Source organism: Mus musculus, chromosome 14 (genome assembly GCF_000001635.26).
Source record: "Mus musculus strain C57BL/6J chromosome 14, GRCm38.p6 C57BL/6J".
NCBI classification, from domain to species: Eukaryota; Metazoa; Chordata; class Mammalia; order Rodentia; family Muridae; genus Mus; species Mus musculus.
The window spans coordinates 53,472,051-53,487,811 of record NC_000080.6 but is presented as its reverse complement, the minus strand read 5'-3'; the positions used below and the strand labels follow the sequence as shown (position 1 = coordinate 53,487,811).

At 41.6% G+C, this 15,761-nt stretch overlaps 1 gene; it reads right to left on the bottom strand.

Moving 5' to 3' along the window:
- The window catches only part of Tcra (T cell receptor alpha chain), a 1,796,232-nt gene that overhangs the window by 736,387 nt on the left and 1,044,084 nt on the right, over positions 1–15,761 (bottom strand).

Below are 15,761 nucleotides of genomic sequence, written 5' to 3'. Positions count from 1 at the left end.
GCAATGTCGCCCTCTGGCGGCCAGTGGAGAACGAAGACTCTGAAACAAATTAGTGTGTTCTTTCTATCTAGAGCTCACTTCATCTTTCTAGACTAATCTGTGTTGTGTCGAATTCTAACCTAATTTAAAAATGTGCTGTTTTTTTTTTAGAAAATTATTATATGATAAAACATTAAATTTTGGTCCTGTCGCCACTTGGGTATAAAAGCAGGAAATTGCAAGCTGCAAACAGAACTGCAGCCTGTCATATAGTCAAAACCCAGAGATTGAGTCTTTAAAGTTTGTTCTGAAGCTTAAGAAATGGCCCAGCAATTTCGCTATTGAAGGCATAGTAAAATAATTTAAAAGTGTGTTCATTTCAATCTGGGAAGCCAGAAAATAATGCCTTTACCATCATTTTCTCATCAGTGTTTTTATAAAGAACCAGAACAAAAGAAATCAATTTGAAATTCAGTCCTATCCTTCTGGCCAGATGGCTATTCGATCTGAGATTTCCTCTCCATATCTCTCTCTCTCTCTCTCTCTCTCTCTCTCTCTCTCTCTCTCTCTCTCTCTCTCTGTGTGTGTGTGTGTGTGTGTGTCACCAGGGCCAATGGGCCAATAGAGTCTTGCAAGGCTTCTCAACTCTAATTCTCTCTCCCTCTCTTCCCCACTTCTTTCTCACCTCTCTACCCCCACCCCTCATTTAACTCAGACCAACTAGGTCATTAATGGTGTTGGCCTGCATATTCTTTCTTATAGAATGAACTCCACATATGCTCTTACAATTCAGATGCAATGCCCTCTCACTGTGTGTGCCCCTGTCATAGCTGTTACTTATGCAGACACACTCAGTGACTCTCCCTGGGCTGGCCTTTAGAAGCCTTTGCTGGCAGTGAGCATCATATCAAGGGAAGTTCTGGTAGAACACAGGAAAGTTACTTTGGTAAGATGGAGGGGTGGGGGGAGAGAAATACAGACATAGAATAATAGTCTAAAATGTGAATCCTTGCCTTTTTTAAAAAATGAAGCAAACTTATCCATTTTAATTAGAATTTTAAATATTTAGTGACTTTAGAAAAGCAGTAGTGACAATAAATTACCAAGAAAAGACAGCAAAATGTCATTTGGTCTGGATAGTCTGGGTTGATTGGCCATCAAACAATAGACTAGAGCATCTGCAGATGAAGGTAGGATGACTGATGAAGGTACTTACACACACACATACACACGTGCACACCCATACAAACACACACACTCCTTGAAAAGTTTAAGGCTGAAGTAAAGAGTAAAAGAAGATTTACCATGGACTCCTTGGGGGAGCACCATTGAAGCACAGCCCAGAGAAACAGAAGCCATGGGAGCAACTAAATTTACACACAAATATTCAGCAGTTTTAAGTGGGTAGAAGTTGGGCAGTCTAATGAAGGTAGAATTGATTGTGGCCAATAGCCATGCCATTCTTCTGAAAGAGAAGTTATTTTCTAACCACTTCAGCTTTAAGATCTTCTGGGGGGAACAAAAGTCAAAATGAGTAGTTCTGTGAGATAAAGGAGTCATTTTACATTGAGTAAATGGACCTTGCTCAAGAAGAAGTGATATTCTCCATCTATACACTTAATAAGAGAATCATAAGCAAACGTTGAGAGAATTGGAATAAGATTAATCTATGATTGGAGTAGTGAGGCCATTAACACTCCCTTCGAAGTAGCTAATAAGACACAGTAAGAACTGGCACTAGACAGAGCAACCAATTAGACCAAACTGACACCTGTACTGACCATTCCACTTGTCAATGCAGGGTACGTTTACCAGTGTACAAACAATGTTCTCATAGACATACCATACACTCAGACAGTTCAAAATACACCAGTGAACCTTAAGGACTGAAGTTACATGACATGTGTTTACTGACCACAAAAGTATGTAGCGTTCACTCACTCAACAAATGTCAAAATACCACCAAGTATTTTGAAATTAGATAACATATTTTTCGTAAGTAACACACAGATAAGGATAGAAATGAAAGGGGAGTTAGAAGCTATTTTGAACTAAGTGGAGGTAAAGCTCGGCCTGTGGAAATGCTTTAGATGTAGCTCACACATATACAGGGGGAGAAGTGCAAAGTCTCAGCAGAGAAGGAAAAGTTCAGGCCATCAATGAGCATCTACCGTGAAACGCATGCTGCATCATTCTCAAACTTTTCCTCATTTTTAATTAGATATTTTATTTAATATCTATTCATTCATATCATGTGTTTGCATCCCACCTATTACCATCCCCTGTCATCCAATGCTTCACATACGTCTCAACTTCTCCCTTCCAACTGTGTGTGTGTGTGTGTGTGTGTGTGTGTGTGTGTGTGTGTGTGTGTGTGTGTTCGCTGGCTTGCTTGTTTGCTTGTTTTAAATCAATCCCGAGTGAGTCCACCTAGTGTGGCCTGTATATGCATGGTGTGGAATTATCTGGTGGGTAACTTCTTAGAACCAACACCCATGAAGAAAAGGGATTCTCCCTTTTTTCCCAATTATTGAATTAAATATGTGGAATAAGTTACATGAAAGAGAAAGTTGTCAGATATTAGTTCAGGTTAATATTCAGGTTATTATTTTCTTATGCTGGGTATCAGCATGGCATATAACTTTTTCCATACTTTCATTTTCATTTTTCAGTCTGTTTTTAATCAGTTAAAAAATATTTTTTTAAAAGAATGATGTGTACTCATGAGACTCACTTTGCAGTTCTTTTGATTGGAATGTTTTGCTGCTTATATTTAGTGTAATTATTTCAGAGTAACTTGAAGCAAAAGCAACCTTGATACTTGCTTTACCTTTGAGGGACTTTTTTGCTTTTTCTTTTACTCTTTATCTCAATATTCCCTTATTTCTGAGTTTTTGGAATTGTGTGAGATTATAATTCAGACAATTTTAGTATCAACATTTTTTGTTGACATATAGAAATCCTAATGCCATATATGATACACTTCTCTGTAAGCTGCTGATCAAGATGACCCCACAGGCCCCTAAAAATTAAAATCCATCCCAATTCTATAATGTCAATCTCTACATCACACTGAATCACTAGCACTAAAACCTTGCAGAACTCCAATGAGAATGCATATACAAAAAGTCGAGAATAACAACTCGTCATCTTGGGCACTCCACAAGAGCCACTTGCCATAAATAACAAAGGGTTGGGAGACACATTTGAAATTGAAGTGAAGTTGATTCATAAAACAACGTTCATAATACTCTTCTGTGGTGGAGATCTCAACTAACATACCATATTTCATGGAGATCCATAGATATTTTGGCCTAACAAATTTCTTACTTGGAAATCACTATATTGCAATGTTATAATATGACTTTGGGAGGTATTGTAAATAGAGCAGAGAAAACTACTCTGTGATTGTCCTTAAATGACAGATTTTTCTCCATCAACATTCATTCCCACTCCTCATAATATTTCTACAGTGCAGCGAGGGACACAGAAGGAGATGCAATTTCACTTAGCAGGAAGAAATGTCTTCCCACCTGCATAGCATTGCCAAGCTTGGTTTCCAAAGTATAATGCTGACTTTTTAGCCCTGTGCATTTTACTCAAGTTCAAGCAGACCTGGGAGAGCAACGGATGAAAGAAGAGCCAGTCCTCCTGAATCTATCGAGCACGATTGCTACAAGAGGAATTTTTTCTCAGTTCAGTAATAGACAATCCTGTTGCATGAGGCTTTATCATACTTTAACACATGAACACAGCAAAGGAGGCAGTAGAAACATCACAGAGATTTCAGCTGGACACCAATGACAGTGCTTCAGTGAAACACTACTGCCTTTCTCCATAGACAGCATGCTTCTCAATAAAGAAAAACAGATTTAAACATTTCAGAATGTGGTGACCCTTGCCTGAATATATACAGCATACATATTATAAATTTGATCAAACATCTGTAGCTAGGAGATGATAGACCCTACAGATAAGCCCACTATTTTAATAAATGAACACAGTAACAAATTGCATTTTTAACATGAATCTCACCAATAAGCAGGAAAATGGATGGACTTATAATGTATAATATTAAGAGATGTTACACACTCTCAGAAGCTTAAAAAAAAGTCTCCCTCATATGGGGAATCACAGCCTGGTATGTAGGTGTATACATGTAAACAAATGTGCACACCTCACTAAAGAAGATTCTTTATGCAACGGAGGACCATTGATGAAGAAACCTCAAAATTGGACAAAATACAGAGAAAAAACTGTCTCCGGAATGCCCAGCCATAGGGCCCATATTGGAAGGAGGGGGTGAAAAGACTATAAAACAGTGGCTTCTGGGCTTGACAGAACTGATGTACCCATGAACTCACAGCAAATGTGCTTGCCCACACAAGGCCTGCACAACATCAAGCCAGCATTCCACCATGAATGGGAAAGACACATGACTCCTGCCACTAACTAAGGAACTGTTGACAGTTGATAGCTATTAAAGGTAGGAGAAAGAATGAGTTTTCTTTATGGGGTAGCACCTGATAGGTTTTTCCTGCTCCAGTGATGATCCCATATCCATCCATAAACAGGCAGCAGTAATTGAACTTAGCAGGCTTCTTAAAAAGAGAGAAAGAGCTTCAAGGCTGCACCTCCACCTGGGGCAGGTCAGCATGTCTAACTCTCCCACACCCTACAGCTTGCCTGTGCTCCAGGAGGTCTGCCATAGCACACACAGGTGATAACCCTGCCCTAGAACCCACACAAGCTGGGACACCACCACCCCCCCACACACACACACAGAGCTCAGCAGACATTGTCCCAAGCCACATCATTCATCCAGTCTGCACCTCTACCCAGGGCAAATCAGTGTGATTATCCCTCTTCCACACCCCACAGCCTGCCTATCTCCCAAGAAGTCTGCTGTAACCAGGGACACAGCCTGCCTGACTCTCTGGAGGTTTACCATAACAAAGGACAAAAGTGAGACCCCAACTGTAATACCAGCATCAGCTGGGACACCCACACACATAGAACCCAGGAAACATAAGTTCTATCCCACTCTGCCTGAGGCCCATAAACCTTCCTGTCTGTACCTCCATCTGCAACTGTAGCAGATCCTGCCCCTGGACCCCAAAGCCTGCCTCTCTCCCAGGAGGTCCACCCTAACCAGGGACACAGGAAGTCTGCCCTCACCAGGGACAGAAGAGAACTGCTCTAACCAGGGAAACAGGAGGTCTGCTCCAACCAGGGACATAGGAGCACCCCCCCCCCCCGCCCCCCGCAACAAGACAATGCATTGTCTGTGTCCCAGGAGGCCTCCAAGGAGGCTGGATCCAGTTAACATTAGAAATAACCAGATGGTGAAAGGCAAGCACAAATCAAGGAACCGATGCCAATGTAATTTGGCACCATCAGAACCTAGTTCTGCTACCACAGCAAGCCCTGGATAGTCTAACACACCTGAAAGACAAGATGATTCTGATCTAAAATCCCATCTCATGAAGATGATAGAGGCCTTTAAGGAGGATATAAATAACTCCCTTAAAGAAATACAGGAAAATACAATCAGGCAGGTGAAGAAATTGAACAAAATTGTCCAAGACTTAAATATGGAAATAGAAACAAAAAAGAAATCACAAATGGAGGCAACCCTAGAAATGGACATCCCAGGAAAGAGATAAAATTTAAACATTATCTTTCTACTAATCCAGCCCTACAGAGGATCATAGAAGGAAAAGACCGACACGAGGGGGTAGCTACACTCAAGAAAACACAAAAAATAAATTAATAATCTCACAACAAATCTAAAAGAAAAGAATCACACACACATACAATACTACCTCCAACAATAAAAATAACAGGAAGTAACAATCATTGGTCTTTAATATCTCTCAATATCAATGGAAACAATTTCCCAATAAAAAAGACATAGACTAGCAGACTGGATACATAAACAGGATCAAGCATTTTGCTGCATACAAGAAACACACGTTAGTGACAAGGACAGATACTACCTCAGAATAAAAGGCTGAAAAAAAGTTTTCCAAACAAATATTCCCAAGAAACAAGTGGTTGTAGCCATTCTAATATCCAATAAAACAGACTTCCAACCAAAATTTATCAAAAGAGATGGGTAAGGATACTTCATTAAAAAAAAAAGGATACTTCATGCTTATCAAAGGAAAAATTCACCAAGATGAAGTTTCAATTCTGAAAAATCAATGCCCCAAATGCTAGGGCACCCACATTCATAAAGCAAACGTTACTAAAGCTCAAAACACACATTGAACATTACACAATAGTATTGGAGGACTTCAACACCCCACCTTCACCAATGGCTAAGTCATGGAAACAGAAATTAAATGGAGACACAGTGAAAGAAACAGAAATCATGAACAAAATGGATTTAACAGAATCTATAAAACATTTCCTCCTAAAGTGAAAGAATATACCTTCTTCTCAGCATGTCATAGAACCTTCTCCAAAACTGACCATTTAATAGGACACAAAACAAGCCTCAACAGAAACAAGTAGATTGAATTAATCCCATGCATTCTCTCAGATAAGAACAGACTAAGGCTGATATTCGATAACAACAAGACAACAGAAAGCCCACATACTGATGGAAACTGAATGACTCTCTACTCGATAATAACTTGGTCAGAAAAGAAATAAAGAAATTAAAGACTTTCTAGAATTCAATGAAAATGAAAGCGCAGCATACCCAGACTTATGGGACACAATGAAAGCAGTGCTAAGAGAAACAGTCATAGCACATAGTGCCTTCATAAAGAAATTGGGACGACCCAACACTAGCAACTTAACACACCTGAAAGCTCTAGAACAAAAAGAAGCAAACACACCCAAGAGGAGTAGACAGCAGGAAATCATCAAAGGCTGAAACCAATCAATTGGAAACAAAGACCAATACAAAGAATCAAAAAACCAAGAACTGGTTCTTTGAGAAAATTAACTAGATATATAAACCCTTAGCCAAACTAACTAAAGGCCACAGAGACCAAATTAACAAAATCAGAAGTGAAATTGGTATGAAGTTTTCTTTCTATGTTGGGTGTTTGTGTGGTTTATGTATCAGTGTAACTGTGAATGAATTAGGCAGTGTTCCCCCTGTTTCAATTTTGTGGATAGGTTGAGGAGTATTGGTATTAACTCTTCTTTGAAGGTCTGGTAGAATTCTGCACTAAAACCAATCATCTGGCCCTGAGCATTTTTTGGTTGGGAGGTTTTTTAATGATTGCTTCGATTTCCTTAGGGATTACGAAACTGTTTAAATGGTTTACCTGATCTTGATTTAACTTTGTCTTGATTTAACTTCTGTCTAGAAAATCATCCATTTCATCAAGATTTTCCAGTTTTGTAGTAGGCTTTTGCAGGCATTTGTAGTTAAGTGCTTATGAATATCGATGCAAAACTAATAAAACTCTTGCAAACCAAATCCAAGAACACATCAAAACCGTCATTCACCATGATCATGAAGGCTTCATCTCAGGGATGCAGGGATGGTTCAATGTATGAAAATCTATCATTGTAATCCACTATATGAACAAACTCAAAGAAAAAAAATCACATGATCATCTTACTAAATGCTGAAAAGGCCTTCGACAAAATACAACACCCCTTCACGTGGTACACCAGACAGGCTGTATTATCCTTTGGGCATATATCCAAAAGACACTACTATATCACAAGGACATGTGCTCCACTCTGTTCATAGCAGCATTATTTGTAATAACCAGAAGCTGGAAACAACTAGATGTCCCTCAACTAAAGAATGGATACAGAAAATGTGGTTCATTTACACAATGGAATACTACTCATATATTAAAAATGAGGACATATCAGTATTTAGTACATAATAAAGCTTGCTTTAAATTTGGCCCAAAATTGTGGGATTGATTTTTCTCCAGAGAACCTTAATATTAACACCTTTCTTCATTCTAAACCCTTCCATATACCCCTCTTTACTTGCAATATGCTTGTATGCAAAATCATGGCCTCTCATCTTATTAACTGCAATATGCTTATATGTATATGTACATATTTATATATTTATATGTGTGTTTGTTTATATGTACAGGTATATACATATATATTCCTAAGTATAACCTGCTAAGTCTGTATAATATTATTTGTGTGTATGTTTTCAGGGCTGACTGTTGGGAGCCGCGCCCACATTCGCCGTTACAAGATGGCGCTGACAGCTGTGTTCTAAGTGGTAAACAAATAATCTGCGCATGTGCCAAGGGTATTTTGTGACTACTTGTACTCTGCCTTCCCCGTGACGTCAACTCGGCCGATGGGCTGCAGCCAATCAGGGAGTGACACGTCCGAGGCGAAGAATAATTCTCCTTAAGAGGGACAGGGTTTCGTTTTCTCTCTCTTGCTTCTTGCACTCTGGCTCCTGAAGATGTAAGCAATAAAGTTTTGCCGCAGAAGATTCTGGTCTGTTGCGTCTTTCCTGGCCGGTCGTGAGAACGCGTCTAATAACAATTGGTGCCGAATTCCGGGACGAGAAAAAACTCGGGACCGGCGCAAGGAAGATCCCTCATTCCAGAACCAGAACTGCGGGTCGCGGTAATAAAGGTTCCCGTAAAGCAGACTGTTAAGAAGGATTCAACTGTATGAATTCAGAACTTTTCAGCTGGGGAACGAGAGTACCAGTGAGTACAGCTTTACGAGGTAAGTCTGGTCTTGAACTTTCTAAGGAAATTCAAGACAGTCTATCAGAAGTAAAGTGGAATATGTTTGGCCTTGAATTTTTTCTGGTGTTAGGAGCCCTTTTGTTCCTTTTCACATGTTATCAAGTGATTAAGATAGGGCTGAAAATTCTAGAGGAAATTCAGGACAAGCTATCAGAAGTAAAGCGGGGAGAGAGAGTAGGAACAAAGAGGAAGTATACAGGCCTTTCCAAGGGTCTTGAACCCGAGGAAAAGTTAAGGTTAGGTAGGAATACCTGGAGAGAGATTAGAAGAAAAAGAGGAAAAAGGGAAAAGAAGAAAGATCAATTAGCGGAGGTCTCTAGGAAAAGGAGCCTGTGCTCATCGCTGGATGGGCTCGGGGAGCCAGCTCTTAGTAGCTCTGAAGCAGGTGAAGAATCCTCCTCTGAGGAAACAGACTGGGAGGAAGAAGCAGCTCATTATGAGAAAAAAGGGTACCAGCCAGGTAAAGTGCTAGCTAATCAGTTAAGGAAGCCAAAAGCGGCTGGCGAAGGCCAGTTTGCTGATTGGCCTCAGGGCAGTCGGCTTCAAGGTCCGCCCTATGCGGAGCCCCCGCCCTGCGTAGTGCGTCAGCAATGCGCAGAGAGGCAATGCGCAGAGAGGCAGTGCGCAGAGAGGCAGTGTGCAGAGAGGCAGTGCGCAGACTCATTCATTCCCAGAGAGGAACAGAGGAAAATACAACAGGCATTTCCGGTCTTTGAAGGAGCCGAGGGTGGGCGTGTCCACGCTCCGGTAGAATACTTACAAATTACTTTAAGTCAGTGGGGTTTACAGATAGCCACAGAAAAGGTCCAAATTTCTGATACAGGACAATTCTTGGGCTCTGTGGTGTCCCCAGATAAGATTGTGCCCCAAAAGGTAGAGATAAGAAGAGATCACCTCCATACCTTAAATGATTTTCAAAAGCTGTTGGGAGATATTAATTGGCTCAGACCTTTTTTAAAGATTCCTTCCGCTGAGTTAAGGCCTTTGTTTAGTATTTTAGAAGGAGATCCTCATATCTCCTCCCCTAGGACTCTTACTCTAGCTGCTAACCAGGCCTTACAAAAAGTGGAAAAGGCCTTACAGAATGCACAATTACAACGTATTGAGGATTCGCAGCCTTTCAGTTTGTGTGTCTTTAAGACAGCACAATTGCCAACTGCAGTTTTGTGGCAGAATGGGCCATTGTTGTGGATCCATCCAAACGTATCCCCAGCTAAAATAATAGATTGGTATCCTGATGCAATTGCACAGCTTGCCCTTAAAGGCCTAAAAGCAGCAATCACCCACTTTGGGCAAAGTCCATATCTTTTAATTGTACCTTATACCGCTGCACAGGTTCAAACCTTGGCAGCCACATCTAATGATTGGGCAGTTTTAGTTACCTCCTTTTCAGGAAAAATAGATAACCATTATCCAAAGCATCCAATCTTACAGTTTGCCCAAAATCAATCTGTTGTGTTTCCACAAATAACAGTAAGAAACCCACTTAAAAATGGGATTGTGGTATATACTGATGGATCAAAAACTGGCATAGGTGCCTATGTGGCTAATGGTAAAGTGGTATCCAAACAATATAATGAAAATTCACCTCAAGTGGTAGAATGTTTAGTGGTCTTAGAAGTTTTAAAAACCTTTTTAGAACCCCTTAATATTGTGTCAGATTCCTGTTATGTGGTTAATGCAGTAAATCTTTTAGAAGTGGCTGGAGTGATTAAGCCTTCCAGTAGAGTTGCCAATATTTTTCAGCAGATACAATTAGTTTTGTTATCTAGAAGATCTCCTGTTTATATTACTCATGTTAGAGCCCATTCAGGCCTACCTGGCCCCATGGCTCTGGGAAATGATTTGGCAGATAAGGCCACTAAAGTGGTGGCTGCTGCCCTATCATCCCCGGTAGAGGCTGCAAGAAATTTTCATAACAATTTTCATGTGACGGCTGAAACATTACGCAGTCGTTTCTCCTTGACAAGAAAAGAAGCCCGTGACATTGTTACTCAATGTCAAAGCTGCTGTGAGTTCTTGCCAGTTCCTCATGTGGGAATTAACCCACGCGGTATTCGACCTCTACAGGTCTGGCAAATGGATGTTACACATGTTTCTTCCTTTGGAAAACTTCAATATCTCCATGTGTCCATTGACACATGTTCTGGCATCATGTTTGCCTCTCCGTTAACCGGAGAAAAAGCCTCACATGTGATTCAACATTGTCTTGAGGCATGGAGTGCTTGGGGGAAACCCAAACTCCTTAAGACTGATAATGGACCAGCTTATATTGATGCTCATGGCCATACTGCGGCTGAACGTCATTGTACAGAGCCAGATAGGCCCAATGAGATGGTTAAATGGAAAAATGTCCTTGATAATAAATGGTATGGCCCGGATCCTATTTTGATAAGATCCAGGGGAGCTATCTGTGTTTTCCCACAGGATGAAGACAACCCATTTTGGATACCAGAAAGACTCACCCGAAAAATCCAGATTGACCAAGGGAATACTGATGTCCCTCGTCTTGGTGATGTCCAGGGCGTCAATAATAAAGAGAGAGCAGCGTTGGGGGATAATGTCGACATTTCCACTCCCAATGACGGTGATGTATAATGCTCAAGTATTCTCCTGCTTTTTACCACTAACTAGGAACTGGGTTTAGCCTTGATTCAGACAGCCTTGGCTCTGTCTGGACAGGTCCAGACAACTGACACCATTAACACTTTGTCAGCCTCAGTGACTACAGTCATAGATGAACAGGCCTCAGCTAATGTCAAGATACAGAGAGGTCTCATGCTGGTTAATCAACTCATAGATCTTGTCCAGATACAACTAGATGTATTATGACAAATAACTCAGCAGGGATGTGAACAAAAGTTTCCGGGATTGTGTGTTATTTCCATTCAGTATGTTAAATTTACTAGGGCAGCTAATTTGTCAAAAAGTCTTTTTCAGTATATGTTACAGAATTGGACGGCTGAATTTGAACAGATCCTTCGGGAATTGAGACTTCAGGTCAACTCCACGCGCTTGGACCTGTCCCTGACCAAAGGATTACCCAATTGGATCTCCTCAGCATTTTCTTTCTTTAAAAAATGGGTGGGATTAATATTATTTGGAGATACACTTTGCTGTGGATTAGTGTTGCTTCTTTGATTGGTCTGTAAGCTTAAGGCCCAAACTAGGAGAGACAAGGTGGTTATTGCCCAGGCGCTTGCAGGACTAGAACATGGAGCTCCCCCTGATATATGGTTATCTATGCTTAGGCAATAGGTCGCTGGCCACTCAGCTCTTATATCCCATGAGGCTAGACTCATTGCACGGGATAGAGTGAGTGTGCTTCAGCAGCCCGAGAGAGTTGCAAGGCTAAGCACTGCAATGGAAAGGCTCTGCGGCATATATGAGCCTATTCTAGGGAGACATGTCATCTTTCATGAAGGTTCAGTGTCCTAGTTCCCTTCCCCCAGGCAAAACGACACGGGAGCAGGTCAGGGTTGCTCTGGGTAAAAGCCTGTGAGCCTAAGAGCTAATACTGTACATGGCTCCTTTACCTACACACTGGGGATTTGACCTCTATCTCCACTCTCATTAATATGGGTGGCCTATTTGCTCTTATTAAAAGGAAAGGGGGAGATGTTGGGAGCCGCGCCCACATTCGCCGTTACAAGATGGCGCTGACAGCTGTGTTCTAAGTGGTAAACAAATAATCTGCGCATGTGCCAAGGGTATTTTGTGACTACTTGTACTCTGCCTTCCCCGTGACGTCAACTCGGCCGATGGGCTGCAGCCAATCAGGGAGTGACACGTCCGAGGCGAAGAATAATTCTCCTTAAGAGGGACAGGGTTTCGTTTTCTCTCTCTTGCTTCTTGCACTCTGGCTCCTGAAGATGTAAGCAATAAAGTTTTGCCGCAGAAGATTCTGGTCTGTTGCGTCTTTCCTGGCCGGTCGTGAGAACGCGTCTAATAACAGCTGACATTTTAGTATTTTTTAGGTCTGAAAGAAACCCCAAGTACCACAAAACGACAGTCCCATTAAGTACAACCTGAGCCCCTGGCCTCGGCTCAGAATGACTGCTGGCAGATACTCTCCTCATTCCTTGGGAACTGATGAGAAGGGTTTCTGTCTGCCAGAAAGAGCTGACTCCATATCTCCCCTTCCTCTGGCTGAGGAATCACGAAGCTCCCTGTTGACATTTACCTATGGCCCGTGCCAAAGCCAGTGCTACTCTCCAGGCTCCTCTCTACTCTCTGGTCCAAGTCCACTCGAGCCTCCTGACTTCCTCACCTCCCCTGTACCCTAAACTTCCAGGCTGCTCTAGTTCATAGCATTCCCTTCCCCAACCCTGCAGGTTTTTCTCTATAACCCAGGATGTTTTCCCATCTCTCACTCTTCTCCCTGATCCTGTGAAAGCTATTCCTCTCTCCCTCTCTCTCCCTCTCTTTCCATTTCTCTCCTTCCTTCCCCCTCTCTCTCTTACACACACACACACACACACACACACACACACACACACACACACACACACACACACACACATCTGTAATGAAAACCGTTTCTCCAAACCCGTTGATCTGTCGATTCAGCGGCTTCTCTGCCCTTGCTTACAGCACTGGATAACCAACTGCTGTGCTCTTCCCTGAGGAAGACTGGTTTGGGTCCTTGTCTTTTGCCACCACGCAATCAGAAACTATAGTTTCTTGAGTTCCTAGACCACGAGGTCTGTGCAGGCTAGGGAAGTGTGGCTAACCACACACTGCTGTTCCACCTCCTCCTCTTGCCTTGGCTTAGGTAGCACCTAAGCATGAGCTTAAGAAAAACAACGAGTGCTGAGGCTGGAAGCTCAGGCGCCACAGAGTGAATCATGCGGCACACACTGATGGCATCACTGGAATAACCTGAGGACCCACTTACAATAACATTTATTGCATGATACAGTATCTTTAGAAAATTAAGATCTATAAAACTCTATTTGCTGATAATTTTATGCTTTATTGCATAGGATACATAAAGTTCAATATTTTTATTTATTTATTTATTTATTTATTTATTTATTTATTTATTTATTTATTTATTTATTTATTTTTTACAATTTGTTGTGTTCTACTTCACTCCCCAAGGAGATCCATGCATCCATCCACCTTAGAGACCTCCTTGTTATTTAGCCTCTCTGGGTCTGTGGATTGTAGCACGATTATCCTTTACTTCACAGATAAGACTCACTTATAAGTGATTACATACCATGCTTGTCTTTCTGAGTCTGTGTTATGTCACTGAGGATTTTTTTTTCTAGTTCTATCCATTTGCCAGCAGATTTCATGATGTTATTTTTTTTAACATCTGAGTAGTACTCCATTATATAAATGTATGACTCTTTTAACCCTTTCTTTGTTTGGGAAGCATCTAGGTTGTTCCTAGCTGTTATGAGTAATGGCACTATGATAGCGGGAGTGTGGGAATGGGAACAGGAGGGATCTGGTGTGGTGGTGGATGGCAAGAGAGAGACAACTGGAACTAGAGGTGGGTACTTGAGAGGCTGTGGGGAAACCCAGTGCTGTAAAAACATCCAGTATTCTTCTACAATGGTGACACTAGCTGAGACTGCCATTAATGAAGGTTACAGAGCCTGAACTTCTGTAAGCAGGCAACATTCACAGGTAAGACTGGGTTACCAACCCAAACACAAAATCTTCACCTACTACACTGCCTGAAAGATATGCTGGAGCAATGGAAGTTCAGAACTTGTGGGAGTAGCTAATCAATGACTGGTCTAATTTGAAGTCCACATCATGGAAAGGGAGCAGAGGACACTCCACTAAGAGGACTATGACAACTGGTCATATAACATAAAGCCTAGAATTCTCCAGACTAATAAAGTATCTAGATAGGCCCTTAATATCTAGCCAACAAGCTTCCCTTCCCAGGTATCCCCTTCTGGGAAAGGTATTTAATTTCTGGTCCACCCTGAGTAAGTTGTATGCATCCTTTTCCACCATTAATAAACAGTTTGGAGAAGTAAGGACTGTTTCCTTCCTCAAAACCCTGTGGGGAGAAGTCTTCATCATACAGAGCAGTGCCTAAGCATCCCACAGAAGTCTTCCTCTGCACACCTGGCACTCACCCTGAGCTAAGCCAGATTCCCCACACCCACCCACCAGACACCCAGGGCTCATCTCATGCCTGTGAGTCCCTCCCCCCACTCTCAACTTCATAAGGTTCCTGGCGGTGTCTGGGTGTCCAGGAGCTTGAGAACTCTGCACCAGTCTGCACCATTTATCACCCAGAGAAACATGGGCTGGGTTTCCTATTTTAGGCTGCATTCTGCCTCCCCTGAACGGGTGTTGGGCATCAGTGAACTTGACACCCAAAACAGGGAGAAAGTAAATACCCAAGTGCCTCTGTGTTTCATCTCCCTGAGCAGCCTCCTGACACTCCAGCAGCAAGGGGAACCACAGAACCACAAGTAATTATGGCTCTGTACTTCTTCCCACAGTCTCTTAGGTATATTCATCTCTCTCTTCATCCTAGAACACTGCTTCCTACGTATTCCTTAGGTTTGCTTTGTTGTGTATAAATTCTAGAAGGCTTTTTTATCATAGAAAGTTTTACTTTCTTCTTAACTATGGTGGATAGTGTTATTGATTATATTAGTCTAGGTTGCCTGTCATGCATGATCTTTTAGGACTTAGAATGCATAAAGGCTCTCCTTGCTTTCAAAGTTTACATTGAGAAGTTATCTGCTATTTTGATGGGTTTTCCTGCATTTGTGACTTGTGGTTTTTGTTTCTTTGTTTCTATTTTAACTTTCAATACACTTTTTGTTCCATATATTTAATATTTTAACTATGATATGCCATGGGGATATTCTTGTCTTGTCTGTATGTTCTGTGTGCTTCTTGCATGTGTACGAATATGCCTTTCCTTAGTCTGGGGGAAGTTTTTGTCTATGAGCTTATTGAAGACTTGATCTATGGCGATGATTTGGGATTCTTCTCCCTCACTTTTGCCTGAGGTTTTTCTGAGGTTTGATCTTTTCATGGTGTCCCACAGTTCCTGCATGTTCCTTTCCTGTGTGTTTTTAAATCTTTACT